Below are 14,820 nucleotides of genomic sequence, written 5' to 3'. Positions count from 1 at the left end.
TCCTCCAACTTCAAATTACTAGCAGCTCAAAATCTCTTTCTCTCTCTCCCTCTGCTTTCATCATCACATCTCCTATGGTCTGATTCTGACACCTCTTGCATCCCTCATATAAGGACATATGTGATTAGATCAGGCCCACTTGGAAAATCTAGGATAACATCTCCATCTCCAGATCCTTAATGTAGTGACATCTTCAAAAGCCCTTTTACTATATTAGGTAACATTCACTGATTCTGGAGCTTAGAATGTGGACACCTTTAGTGTGGGCATTATTCAGCCTATCATAAGAGTCCTGCCTGATGAATAAAAGCATAGCACAGATAGACTCATTCTCACTAAAAATGCAACAAGCCTTGACTCAGCTCAAGCCCTGATTGGTCTGAGCTGATCAGCTGTTCACCTTATCCAACAGAGAAAAGGGGGAACAGTTATAATAGAAGACAACATTAGCTGCAGCCTCTAATTTTTTAATTATAGTATCAAGAATAGAATTAAAACTCTCTAGACAGGAAAAGAGGAAACACCTTCTGATCAGTGATGCAAATGAACAACTGAAAACCAGCAGATGACTCAGTTATTGTAGTTACCAAACAAGGATTACAGAGTCTTAATAAATGTTTTTAAAGAAGCAAAATATGTTTTTAAAGAAGTAAAGAAAATTTATACAAAGAATTAATATCTAGAAAGAATCAAATGGATATAAGAACAAAAAAACATACTTATCTGAAAATAAGCACTTGTGGATGAGTTCAACAGCATACTGCACAAGCAGAAGGAAGGATTAGTGAACTAAAAAATAAGTTGATACACAGAAGAGAACTAAAGTGAGGGAGAAAAAAAATTGTGAATATATATGAATTATAAAACACAGGTGATTTTTGTAATAATTTGTCTAAAAAGCAAAAACTTGGAAACACAAATGACATAGGTGATAATGGGTGGAGAAATGTTTTAATGAGAGGAATAAAACAACTACAGTCATTTAAAGCTTAAAACACATCAGAAAGAATAGTTTGGGATTATTCAGAAAGATACATCGTTTTTAGTTCATATCATTCCAACTTTAAGTCTAGGTCTCTAGCAATAAGAGTGACTTAGGTTAAATTATCTAGTTTTCAACTCTATAGAAAAAGAATCTAAATAAACACCTCAAAATGCTAATACCTAATGAGTAATTAAAAGGCCTTGAAAGAAACTTGCCCTAATGCCTTCCTGGTGAAATTGCTCTTGAGACACCAACACATGTAGTCACTTGACTAGTATCTCATTTACACAACCCCACATTCTGATGCTAAAGCTCACCTCTAGCATGAAGAGAATTAATTTTTACAATGTAATAAAATAAACAATACAGAAGAATATTAGTTTCCATCATTACAGTCATTTTTGCTTTGTGAAGAAAACATGAATTACTTGGTCACAAATCTGTTTGGTCTTGATTCCATAAATGACAGGATTTAGCATAGGTGGAACAAAACTGTAGACATTGGACAATAGGACTTGGTTATGTGGTGAGATGTGGCAACCAAATCACTGAGTGAGAGCTGAGAAGATCCCAGGCCCATAAAATACGATGATGACACAGACGTGGAAGACACAAGTATTGAAAGCTTTGTGGCAAGCATCCAGGGAAGGCACATGAAAATAGCAAGGAGAACCAACATATAGGAGAAAAAATTCATGAATAATCTAAGCCTGCTGTTGACATTACAACAAAAAGCCCATACCAAATATTCACATGGCTGTCATCACAGGAAACATGGGCCAGGACAACGTACTTACAAGCAGTGTTTGGGAGGTTGTTACTTTTGCAAAAAGTCCACCTTTTTTTTTTTTTTGTCCTTTTTGAGACCGGTCGCACCGTGCTCAGCCAGTGAGCGCTGTGAGCGCACCGGTCATCCCTATATAGGATCCGAACCCATGGTGGGAGCACTACTGCGCTCCCAGCGCCGCACTCTCCTGAGTGTGCCACAGGCTCGGCCCGAAAGTCCACCTTTTTAGAAAAAATATGATGAGGAAAATTGTACCATAACTTTTCAGAAAGATAGTCACACCGATTTTCCAAATCAAGGCATGTACCACAGGCTCGGCCCGAAAGTCCACCTTTTTAGAAGAAATATGATGCGGAAAATTGTACCATAACTTTTCAGAAAGATAGTCACACCGATTTTCCAAATCAAGGCATGTGTAAAAATAGTGGTGTATTTCAGTGGGTAGCATATGGCAACAAAGTCATCAAACAACATCACCAGCAAGATCCCTGGCTCATACATGAAAGTGGAAGAGAACAAGACTGAAGTGATACAGCAAACCAGGAAGATCTCTCCAGCATGGAAACAGAAGATGGCCAAAGCCTGTGGTACTGTGGACGTGGACAGGACAACATCTGCTCCAGTCAGCATGTGGAGGAAGAGGTACATGGGTTCATGGAGGCTGCACTTTGTGAAGATAAGGAAGATGAGCAGGCTGTCCCCAAGCAGGGTGATGACATAGGAAATGAAGAAGGGGATGGAAATCCACACATGCTGGTCCTCTAGGCCAGGGATGCCCAGCAAGTAGAAGACTGTGCAGCTAACTCCAGAGTGGTTTAAAGTAATCATGCTTGGAGAGGCTTTTCAGGACCTCACCTCCTATTTCTGGAGACAAAGGAAATTTCAGATTATACTCACATTTTTTTATGACACCAGGGCTTTGGGCACTTTTCTAATGCCATTCAATATGTCAATAAGTAGAAGAACAGAGAATGAAATGAGGTTATTTGGTAGTTTATGGGAAAATGTTTGGCATGCAAATTCTAAGTATGTGTAAATCAGCTTTCAGCTCTGTGTGGTTGTGGAACTATAAATGTGAGCAATTGGAGAAATGATGGAAGCCAAGTTATATCTGCCCAGAATACAAAATTAAGGATCCTGGATTTAATCTGTAAGGATATGGCCAGCTATGATGAGTTTAGAAACAGGAAATCATCTTATATATATTAACCCAGGAGCTGAGCGTAGGATAGAACAGAAGGGGGAAAACCAGCAAAGACTAGAATTGAAAGGACAGAAGATTCTTTACATTAGTAATATACTGTACACTGATGTATTGGTGGGTTACTATCACAGTGAAACAGGCAGGATCAGGAAAGCAATCTTTTTTATCTCAATATCAAATGCATTGACAAATGTAACCTATGCCACCCCGAATAGCTCCTGACAACAAAAGGCTGTAGACATTGTCATCACCAGTTTTCCAGAATATGATTTTGAGGCTGAAGAATCTGTCAGAGTTCTAAGGAATATAGCTGGAACGGGATTTGAAGGTTTTTAATGTTACTACACATACTTTTATCATCCATGAATGGATTAAGGGGCAAAAGACTTTTCTGAACTGAATGGAATTGAGAAGTTCATGTGATTACAACTCTGGGGCAGGGAAGGAAAGAACAAAAGCAACCCCTGAGCAGGTAGTTATGTCCTGTCCTTTTTACTACAGAATGTAGAGTAGGGATAATGTCATATGGGAATTGAAATTATTTGTGTTGGAAACTCCACCAATATTTAATGTGTTCCCTTGTAATGTCCCTTTAGGCAACAGTGATAAAATTCTGGTAAAAACCTAAAACATTTGTGCACCATGTATCCAGGCAGCTGAAGGCTGAGAAGTTGATAAATAGTTCTGTTTTCTGTTGTACTGCAGAAGAAGAGGAGCCAGGTACTAACATGGAAAGAGGGAACGTGGACCTAAACGCTAAGGACTGGTAGAGAAGGCAAGAAGTAAAGAAGAGACAATATCTTCAGATTCTGGATAGAACATGAGAGATGTAGTAGCCAGAGGGCTCATTGTTCCCCTGAAGCAGCTAGTACCACCATTTGTAGAAGAAATTTTTTATTATCAAGATCAAACTTTAGGGCTTACTCTTTTTCGTACCCTCTTTGGCTGTGTGTCGAACTTGATTGATATCACCATCTCCATTCTCAGGAGATGAGCTTTGTGCAGAACCCAGGTAGTAAGAGATTCAGGGATCTAAGAGATGGTAAAGTACACATGTAAACAACTGTGAGCATCTCTACATTTATTCAGTGTGCGACTCAGGATTTAGCACGCAGTTGGTACATATAAACATAATTGCCTCCATGTCCAGGTTCTACTATCCTAATCTCTAAATTTAATTTCTGGAGTATAAAAAATCCATTCCTATCTCTGTTCCTATATTGCCCTCCAAGTAATGGTGAAGCTGTACTGAAAAGAAATCATGCAAAAGAAGTGCCAGTGTAGAGACTTTTGAGGATGTGCCTACTGAGGACAACTCCCACCTGGTCAATCTGTGGCTACATAAGCACTTTGAGACTATACACACCCCTGAGGAAAACCATCCTCCTGGAGAAGATGGAAGAAATAAAAATATATATTATAATGTCATTAAGATTTAATGGCCAGCTTTGTTCACACAACACTAATAAAAAAAAATAGAAGGAAAAGGAGAAGAATATGAACCAAACTGAGAGCCCAAAGAGGCCAGCTTACAGATAATGATGCTCATTGAATCCTCTGCCTGGCAAAGAAGATTTTTCTGCTGTGAAGCAGAAGATAGAAGCTAAAGGGCTCAGGAATTGGGGTCTAGTCTATAGGTGAAGTTGCATGTACTAGAGCGGTTGATTAACCTAAGGTCACTCTATGATAACTTCTCAAATGCCTCATGAATATTACCAAACCGAGAGGGGTCCATCATCTGTTGTCCAGATATTTAGGAAATCTCTCACACTAAAGTTTCCAGTGTTAAAGATTAGCATTTATTTAAATACCATTCAAAGAAGCCTGTGGTGGCCAGGAGAGCTTTTTTACAAAATTTTTAATCATTTTATTTTGCATATTGCATACTTCAAAGAAAAAAATGTTATATTTGGAAATACATTTTTTGAAATGATTACTTTATTAAGTGATCACTTGCCAGAACTCTTAAAAATTTACAAAACGGATGATGGCTGTTAGCACATTTTCTGTTAGCTTTTTTGCAGAATTATAATATACAAGTATAATGTTAGCTCCAGGAATCAAGCTTCAGATATTCTTTTTTAAAAAACAAAAATCATCATTGTTTATTATGTAAAATTATATTTAATTATCTTTCAGATGACAACACAATCATGCCTTTGTTCAATTTTTTGAAAGCAGAAAAAACTGGAAACCACCTAACTTGCAAAAGAATTCAGTGTCCCCTCATTAATGTCATTCATTCTCAACTTTTTGGAATGTACACCAAAAAGACAATATTAAGGCTAAAAACAAATTCCAAAAAATAAAAAATAAATAAAAAGTAACAAACTAGTAATTGTACCTGATACTCTTTCACTTAGAGAGATAAGAAAATGAGAACGTTGGTTTTATATTACCTTTAACAATTTAATACATTTAATAAATTTTTTAGAATTTTTATTGATTATACATATTCATGGGGCACAGAGCTGACCATCAGCACCTATGCCCAAGATGTGGTGATCAGATCAATACTATCGGTGTGTCTACCATCTCAAATTGCAATTGTTCCCCAACAAACCTCTCCCCAGACCCCTCTCTCTCCTCCCCCCACCTTTAGCAACCCTAGGTGTGCTCTCTCCCTCTGCAAGTCCAACACATCACTGTGGTTTTTCTTTCCTTCCTTCTTTCTCTCTTAGCTCTCACTTATGAGTGAGGACATGCGGTATTTTTCCCTCTATGCCTGGCTTATTTCACTTAACATAATTTTCTCCAAGCTCATCCATGTTGCTGCGAATGGCAGAATTTCATTTTTTTTTATGGCTGAGTAGTATTCCATTGTGTAGATATACCACATTTTCCTTATCCAGAAGCTTTTTAAGACCCCAGACACCTCAATAGCTTAGAATCCCAAGCATTTATGGAGCAAAATCATGGGTGAGGATCCCAGGAATGTGTGTGAATCTGATTGGTCAGTGGTGAAGTCTGGCATCTTGACTGAGATTTTCCATGGCACCTTAGAGTCCAGGGTGTTTGTGCCTCAAGGCAGGTTTGTAATTCTTTGTTACCTGCAAAGACAACTCAAGATTGGCATTACAGATGTTATCCTAAGTCATAAGGCATTCATGAAAGGAAGAAACATTCTGACCTTCAAATCAGTCTTAGCCTAAGTAGCAAACATCCTGACCTCCAGATAAAGTCTTAGCCTAAGGAAGTTTGTTTAATCAGCTCTACTCTTATCTTATCATGGCTTCTCCTAAGAATTGAGCCCATTATGCCTCGTCAAGAAGTTTTTTTTTTTCTTTAGCTTTTTCCCTCCCCCACAAGACTGGGGTCAAGAAGATAGCTAGGAGATATCATCAGGGTGTGTTCTGCAGTTTCATGAAGGCTTCTACAGCCTTGATTTAAGCACCTTTACCATCCTGACAATTCATCTCCATCTCTCTGCTTGGTGCTGTTGAGAGAACTATCCCTATTCAGGGCCTTTCTTATCATCTGTCTAATATGTCAATAATATGCCTGCTGATACATCTCTTCATAAACCATTATCTTCCCTCAGCTTTCACAGGGAGTCTAATCATCAAAGGACCTTTCCCAGATAGGAACATACCTGATTACCTGGCAGTGATCCTCCAATTAATTGTGAATTTTCTGAGGTCTTTTTACTTTGTGCATTTTTAGAACCTAGCAGGCTGAGGCACAGTATAATTCCTCAAAATGTTTAAGAAATATCATATGGATGTAATAAAGGAACAGGGCAAGGAAGTCAGGAATAAGCCTCTTTAAATGCCTTAGAGGTTTACAGTAGTTGGGACCTGGGGCAATGTAAAACCTTATCTGGAGGGCCTCAGAGATCTTTGGCACGCTGAGGGCTAAAGGGGATCTTTTTGCCCAAAATATCCTCACTCTGCCAGACAACACTTCCCACTCTACTGATTCAGCCCATATTTGTGTCTGGCAAAGTAGTGTTCTGGTAAACAAGCTTACCACAAAATATATATAAATAAATAAAATGACACAAAGCCCTGATTTGTAGCTTTGCTAACTTCTATGACGTATATACTTCTACCATGGCCAATTTCAAGCTACAACATAATGTCACTGAATGTTGAGTTTAAAAGTAATACACATAATTGATTTTGCAGCCGCTGAATGTGGCTCCAGCATATGACTGCTCTTGTCTCTCCAACTCTACAAACTACACTAGACAATGGTCCTAATATTTTCAACCACCTGACTTAGGTTCTATAATATCTAATCTGGATAGGTTCTTTCACCCTAAAATTAGACCCCACAACAATAAAAAATTACTCACTTGCTTCAAATGGAGTTCCTGTTGACTAGAATGGGCTGAGGCACAATAGGAACTTTGTTCAAAGGTACCAAGGATCTGAGATTTCATATCTTTGCCTCAGGTCTCAGGGGCTGTTATTACCCCAAGGAGCCCATACTTAGAGCTGTCTTTTTAATATCTCCGCCTTTGACCCACACGCACAAGTCATATATTTATGACTCTCCAAGCATCTCACTTCCTCCTATGCAACACCATCCCTGAATTAAGTGTGCACATGTGTTATTTTCAATAAGTAAATTATCAGCGTCGGATATTCCTGTTTCCACTTTAATGGAAATTAGTAAATATTATTCCCGTTTTCAAACAGCACAAATAATTTGAAAATCAATATATATTTAAAATGCTGACTATAAAAATAAATTCCTTCATAATGTAGGAAAACTTGAATTTGAATACCTACTGTATTAACCAAGTCATTTAAACTATGTGATTTGTAAAAAATAATGTTTTAATATTTACATGAGAATACTTACATGTCTTTTTATCTATTTACACTGCCTACATGAGTCAAAATTTCTAGGAAAAAATTATGTACTTCCTCTCCTTTGACTATAATTTTATTTTTAGTTATCTTATTTACTAAGTTCCCCCTGCCAATAAACAATAGGAAAAATCAATTAAACTAAAAGGTGGGTTTTTTAAAAAAGTTTAACAAAGTTTGCAAACCCTTAGCAAGATTAAGAAAAAAAAAGAGAGAAGACTCAAATAACTAAAATCAGAAATGGAAGAAGGTATACCACAATCAATCTTACAGAGGGAAAAGGATTATAAGAGAATATTATGAATAACTGTACACCAAAAACTCTAATAACCTAGATAAAATGGGTAAATTGCTAGAAACATACAACATACCAAGACTGAATCATGAAAAGCTAGAAAATCTGAACAGACATATAACCAGTAAGGAGACTGAATCAGTAATTAAATGCCTCCCAACATTAAACAGCATAATATTAAGCAATGAACAGGTTAAAAAGAAATGACAAGGGAAATCGGAAAATACTTAGAGACTGATAAATATGAAAACACAACATACTAAAACTTAAGGGATGTAGCAAAAATAGTGCTGAGGCAAATTTAGGGCTATAAATGCTTACATTATAAAAGGAGAAGGCTTTCAAATCAATAGCCTGATTCTATAAATTAAGGAATTAGAAAAAGGAAACAAACTAAACTGAAAGCTAGCAGAAGGAAAGAATTAATAAAGATTAGAGCAGAATTAAAATACAGAATAGCAAAACAATTGAGAAAATCAGTAAAATGAATGATGGTCTTTATGGTGATTAACAAAATTGACAAACATTTAACTAGGTTGACAAGAAAAAGAGAGAAAAACCCAAATTACTAAAATTAGAAAAAAAGGTGGGGATATTGTTACAGATTCTACAGAAATAAAAAGGATTAGGAGACTACTATGGCCAATTGTACAGCAACAAATTACCTAAGTGACATGGATGAATTCTTAGAAACACAAACTCTACCATGACTGAATTATAAAGAGATAGAAAATCAGAATAGATGCACAACTAGGAAGAAGATTGAATAAGAAACCTCCTGAAAAAAAAAAGGCCTGGGCCTGATGGCTTTACTGGTGAATTCTACCAAACATTCCTTAAAAACTAGCACCAATCCTTTGCAAACTCTTTCAAAAAATTGAATAAAAAGAACACTTTCTAACTCATGAAGCCGACATTGTCCTGACACAAAATCCAGACAAAGACACTACAAGAAAATAAAACTGGAGACCAATATCCCTTATGAACAATATGTAAAAGTTCTCCACAAAATACTGGAAAACTGAATTTGATGGCATATTAAAAGGATTATACACCACAACTAAGTAGAATATATTCCTAGAATGCAAGGATTGTTCAACTATGAAAATTGATCAACATAATCTTGAAAGACATGCAATTGAAAAAATGCTCAACATCACTAGTCATCAAAAAAATGCAAAATAAAACCACAGTTATGGGCCGGCCTCGTGGCGCACTCAGGAGAGTGCAGCGCTGGGAGTGCAACGTCGCTCCCGCCGCAGGTTTGGATCCTATATAGGAATGGCCGGTGCACTCACTGGCTGAGCGCGGTGCGGGAGACACCAAGCCAAGGGGTTGCAATCCCCTTACTGGTCATGAAAAAGACTAAAAAATAAATTTAAAAAATATTTTTAAAATTTTTTTAAAAAACCACATTTATGTTGCTTTGCCTCCCACAGATTTGTCACCCCTTTTCCCCTGGGTGACAGAGCCACCAAAGATTATTCAAAGCCCATCTCTGGGCCGGCCCAGTGGCGCACTGCTACAGTGTGCCGCTTGGGAGCGCGGCGGTGCTCCCGCCGAGGGTTCGGATCCCACATACAGACCAGCCGCTCACTGGCTGAGCGAGGTGCGGACGCAACACCGAGGGTTGCGATCCCGTTGCCCGTCCCGGTCCCATACGGGCGCGACACTGAGGGTTGCAATCCATTGCCAGTCACGAAAAAAGACAAAAAGGAAAAAAAAAAAAAAGACCATCTCTTCTGAGCAGTGAGAAGCCCCCAAAAGGGGTTAATCTCCCAGAACCCTCAAGAGCAAGGCATTCCTTCCATTTGGGAAACTAACCATGAATTGGGGTTCTCTTTCCGCATTTATTCACCAGATCAGGAAGTTACAGGAAAAGAACATAGGTGGGGTTTTTTCTAAGTACAGTTTAACAAGTTTAACGATAGAAGCTGGTAACGTTCAGTAAGAAAAGCAAGGTGATATTCTATAATGCAACTTTCAAGAAGTTAAGTCTATCCACTAACAAAAGCTTGATTTTAGCAAACATTCTCTTCTTACAGCAATTTCACAGTATCTTTCCATATCAATCAGTAACCTGTCTTTGAGCCAGCAACCTTGCTGTGTTACAATTCTTTATCTTACAACAGGGACTACAGCCTGGGGAAAATTTCCTGTCCTTTGAAAGGTCAATATTTGAAATGGCAAGGCTTTGGAAAACCAGGCCCTGTGAAGTACATTTGCTTTATGCATATTCCACACCACACTAAGGTGAAAATTCTGGAGAAAGTCTTGGCTGAAATTGAATGTGAGAGTCTCCCAAATCATATCCCCTAGCATCATCCAACACCATTCGAACATTCAAAAACTACCAGACTGTCCCTGGCTGGGGAATCTACAAGCACCTCAAAAGTTACACTCAGCAACTGAAGTCATATAATTATATCATTCATATTATTAGTTTATTCATTCAATCATATTTTCAACCAACAAATATTTATTATGTGCCTATGGTATGCCAAGCACAGTTAAGGGTTAGAGTGTAAACAAGTGAATAAAGCAACACCCTTGTCTTTATGGTTGTTGGCTGTTGTGCCTTGGTTGCCTTCAATGTCGTCTCTCTCCACATGATCTCTTCATTTGTCTATCATAAGCTTTAAAAATAGCTGATGGCCTCCAAGAGGGTAGAATGGAAGTTACAAGGCCTCCTAAAGCATATGCCCTGGAATTCATATACATAACATTAACCTTATTCTATTAGTCAAAGCCACAAGACCATCCTATTTCAAGGAGGTGGGTAATAGACTATACCTCATTATGAGGAGACGGTGTGTGTGTAGAGCCAAGGGAAGAGTTCTTGGCAGCCAATTTTGCAGATGCTCAACCATGCTTCAACCAAACTACCAGATTAACAATACTCCAAAGCTTGACAACATACTTTGCTGGCAAGTTTGTGAGGGAAAATGCACCCTCATACATTGCATGTGGCAATGAAAAATAGTGCAACCCATGTGGAAGGAATCCTTAATATCTAACAGATGTACAAATTCATTTACCCTTTGACCAAGGTAACCCTACTTCTATTAATGAACCATAAGATCTATCAATAGAATGATCCAACTGAAGAAGTGAGAGAAAAAGGACAGAAAAAATAAATGAAGAGACCCTGAGGTACTACTGCTGGAACAATGTCAAAAAGTCTAACAGATGTGTAGATAAGGTCCCAAAATGGAATTAGAGAGAGGATGAGATAAAAAAATAATAATAATAACTTGTTTAAGAAATGATTACTGAAGTTTTCCAAATTAGGTAAAAATCATAAATCTACAGATTCAAAGAGCTCAGCAAACCTCCAGGATAAAAACAAAGCTTTGCCTAGGCATATCACAGTCAAACTGACAATTAAGACAAAGTAAAATTTTTTAAATATAGACAAAGGTATAGGTAATGTAATGCAAATGTGTCCAAAGTAAACATGACTCACATTTCTTCTACTAACCATTAAGCATGTACATTTATATACCTTAGCCAACAAAGTTAAGCATCATTATCCATGACTCGAACTTGAAACTTATAAAAACCTGGGAGATGAATATAACTTCAATGTAATATTTTTCATGAAGAATAAACCTTTACGAATCACTGGAACATATTAATTATAAGCACTTATATTGCTATTGAAAATGGGCTTATTTAAATAGGCCTGTTGCAAGGCTAGATTGGGGGGAAGGGCTTTTGTAACAGAGCGTCTTGAGAAAAGCAAGAGAGAAAAGAAGCAAGAGGAAGAAAATGAGGTGGGAAATTATTTTAGAGACTCAGCCCATTTGGAAAGAGGGCAAGGCTGGTGGAAATAGCTGTTTCTCTGGAGACCGTGGTGTAAGTGGTTCCCTCGATCACTCTCATAAAAGAGGATAAATAGCCCAACTCTTGGCTCCCAACAAGCTGAATTTTATTACAGACCTAGTGTCTGTTCTGGAACTCTCAGTCTCAGTCTGAGGCTAGTGAGTGAATTAGACATCTGTGGGTGGAACTGGTTTCAGAATTAAGATAAGAACTAGGCTGGAATTTCTCATACAGGCCAGAGGTGTCAAGACCCTTGAAGATTATTGAAATATGTGTTCAAAAAGTATTAAGACTAGAGGCAAAAATCTGCTTGGTTATAGCAGGAATGCAAGGTGAGGTCTGGGAAGGGAGGTTGAGAGTATATGGGCTAGATGGTAATGGAAAGGAAACAATAAATAGTAGTTTCCCTAATAATTAGACTGAAGATGAGAAAATATAAAACATATCAACTTAGATCGCAGACCCCTTTTGGAAAACTATGAAAGGAACCCCAAGAATGGCAGGGAACTGCGATCACCTGACCCAAGCTGGACATTGGAGGGGGCTTTGTAGAGGCAGCCAGGACATCTGGCAGGTCTGCGAAGAGAACTAGGAGCCAATTTTCTTCCTCAGAAAGAAAAATCAGGGCACCAAGAGGGGGAACTGGAACAGGAGAAAAAGTGTTAATGAGCATAAGATTTATCTTAGCCAATGAGCTAGATAAACAAACTTCTTAATTTAATATCCTCAGAAACACCATGAGGAGGGTATTTTGTTATTTGACTCCATTTCTCCATTCCAGTAAAAATGGGACTGGATATGTCTCTCTTCTCAGAAGATGCTCTCTGAGCCCTTTCCACCTGGAACATTTATTAAACATATTTGCTTACCTGTACACCATTCTCTCCAGCCATAAGCCAGTTAGGATTCAGACACATAGCGTGATGCATATAAAAGTTGTCACTGTGCAGAATATGCTTATAGAATGATTAAGCTACTAAATGAAAAAGTATTCTAGGAAGTAAATGATGAAGTTGCATGTTAACATCCACCAGCAAAAAGTTTTCCAAATATCAAAGACTGCAATTCCCCACCAGAAATAATAACTCTTTTTTTCTAATTTCAGTCATTTCTAAACTGTGAGCACAAGGTGTACCCCATCTCAGGAATGCAGGCCCAGTCACTGTTACCTCTTAAAGGTCTCTTCACCCTCTTTATAAGTGAGTAAGACCCATGTGTTGAAGTCAGAGAGAATTCAAACATCACTTTTACCAATTATTGGTTTGTGACATTTGGCAAGTGATTCATATAATCTGAATTAGTTTTGGGCCGAGCCCGTGGTGCACTCGGGAGAGTGCAGCGCTGGGAGCACAGCAGCGCTCCTGCCGCGGGTTCAGATCCTATATAGGGATGACCGGTGCGCTCACAGTGCTCACTGGCTGAGCGCAGTGCGGCCAGTCTCAAAAAGGAAAAAATAAATAAATAAATAAATATTAGTTTTATCCTCCTGTGAATGTATTACACTCAGATGAATTTCATTCCTGGAACACCACTGGCCTTTTAGTCTCCAGCCTCTTCAGTCAACTAATGTTCCAATAAATATCCACTCTAGTTTAGAAAGATTAAAGTAATCTTTCTAAACTAGAGTAATCATGTAACCTACTGCCTTCATGACATCTGAGAGCTGCCTCTATGTAAATTATGGGGTCTAAGGGTGAAGTCGTAATCAAGGACCTTGAAAATCAGGATAAACCCACCTGCACACCACCCCTGCTCTCTCCAATACTCTCTAGACCAGCCACCCTGGGCTAAAAAGTTTCAGGAATAAACTGTGCCTTGACATGTGTACTTACCTTTTCTTATGCTGCATTTCTTCTCTTCATTATTCACTTTATGATAAATTACTCAATTTCAAGGGCAAGTTCAAGTATTTTCTCACAGCTTTCCCAGACACAAATAATGATTTCCTCTGTGTATTCAAGGTCCTCTGTTTATAAATAAAGTGCATACAATAACATCTCCTACTTTGACTAGCCACAGATAATTGTAATTGGCTGACACTCACGAGGACACAGACCATCTCCTTTCATCTTTGCATATTTCTTCTTATTTATAATATCAACGATGGAGAGTGTGGTATATGCCAAAAGCTCCTGGTGATGTCACCAAGAATATTAAAGGAAATGTGTATTTTTCTCTACCCCTGTGGATAGGAGATGAGGACCTAAAAGGTCTCCCCAGGCATGGCTACCTTAAACCACACTGGTTTTAGCCACACAGTCTTCTACTTGCTGGGCATCCCTGGCCTAGAGGATCAGCACCTGTGGATTTCCATCCCCTTCTTCATCTCCTACATCATTTCTCTGCTTGGGAACAGCCTGCTCATCTTCATTATCCTTACTACACGCAGCCTCCGTGAACCCATGTACCTCTTCCTCTGCATGCTGGGTGGAGCAGACCTTGTCCTGTCCACCACCACAATTCCTAAGGCATTGGCCATCTTCTGGCCCCATGCTGGGGAGATCTCTCTGGATCAATGCATCACTCAACTCTTCTTCCTCCAGTTCACCTACCTCTCTGAGTCAGGGATCTTGCTGGTGATGGCATTTAACCACTACATTGCCATATGCTACCCCCTGAGATACACCATTATTCTTACACATACAATGATTGGGGAAATCAGTGTGACTGTCTTTCTGAGAAGTTATGGAACAGTTCTCCCCATGATAGTTTTTTTGAAAAGATTGACTTTCTGCCAAAATAATGTTATTTCACTCTCCTTATGTGAAAATATTGGCTTGGCCAAATATGCTTGTAATGACGCTCTATTAAACATCTGGTATGGGTTTTTCGTCCTAATGTCAAAAGTGGTCTTAGACGTTGTGCTGATTTTTGTTTCCTATGTGCTGATTCTCCATGCTGTCTTTA

The 14,820-nt window shown here is 38.4% G+C and overlaps 2 pseudogenes; one reads left to right on the top strand and one right to left on the bottom strand.

Moving 5' to 3' along the window:
- Positions 1–1,380: 1,380 nt before the first annotated feature.
- Positions 1,381–2,600, bottom strand: LOC103610209 (annotated as a pseudogene).
- An 11,535-nt stretch (positions 2,601–14,135) lies between these two features.
- Positions 14,136–14,820, top strand: part of LOC103610208 — a 1,210-nt pseudogene continuing 525 nt past the window's right edge.

Source organism: Galeopterus variegatus, unplaced genomic scaffold, assembly GCF_000696425.1.
Source record: "Galeopterus variegatus unplaced genomic scaffold, G_variegatus-3.0.2 Scaffold10759, whole genome shotgun sequence".
Lineage (NCBI taxonomy): Eukaryota > Metazoa > Chordata > Mammalia > Dermoptera > Cynocephalidae > Galeopterus > Galeopterus variegatus.
Note: the sequence above shows the minus strand (reverse complement) of the source record. Positions and strands in the feature narration are given on the sequence as shown.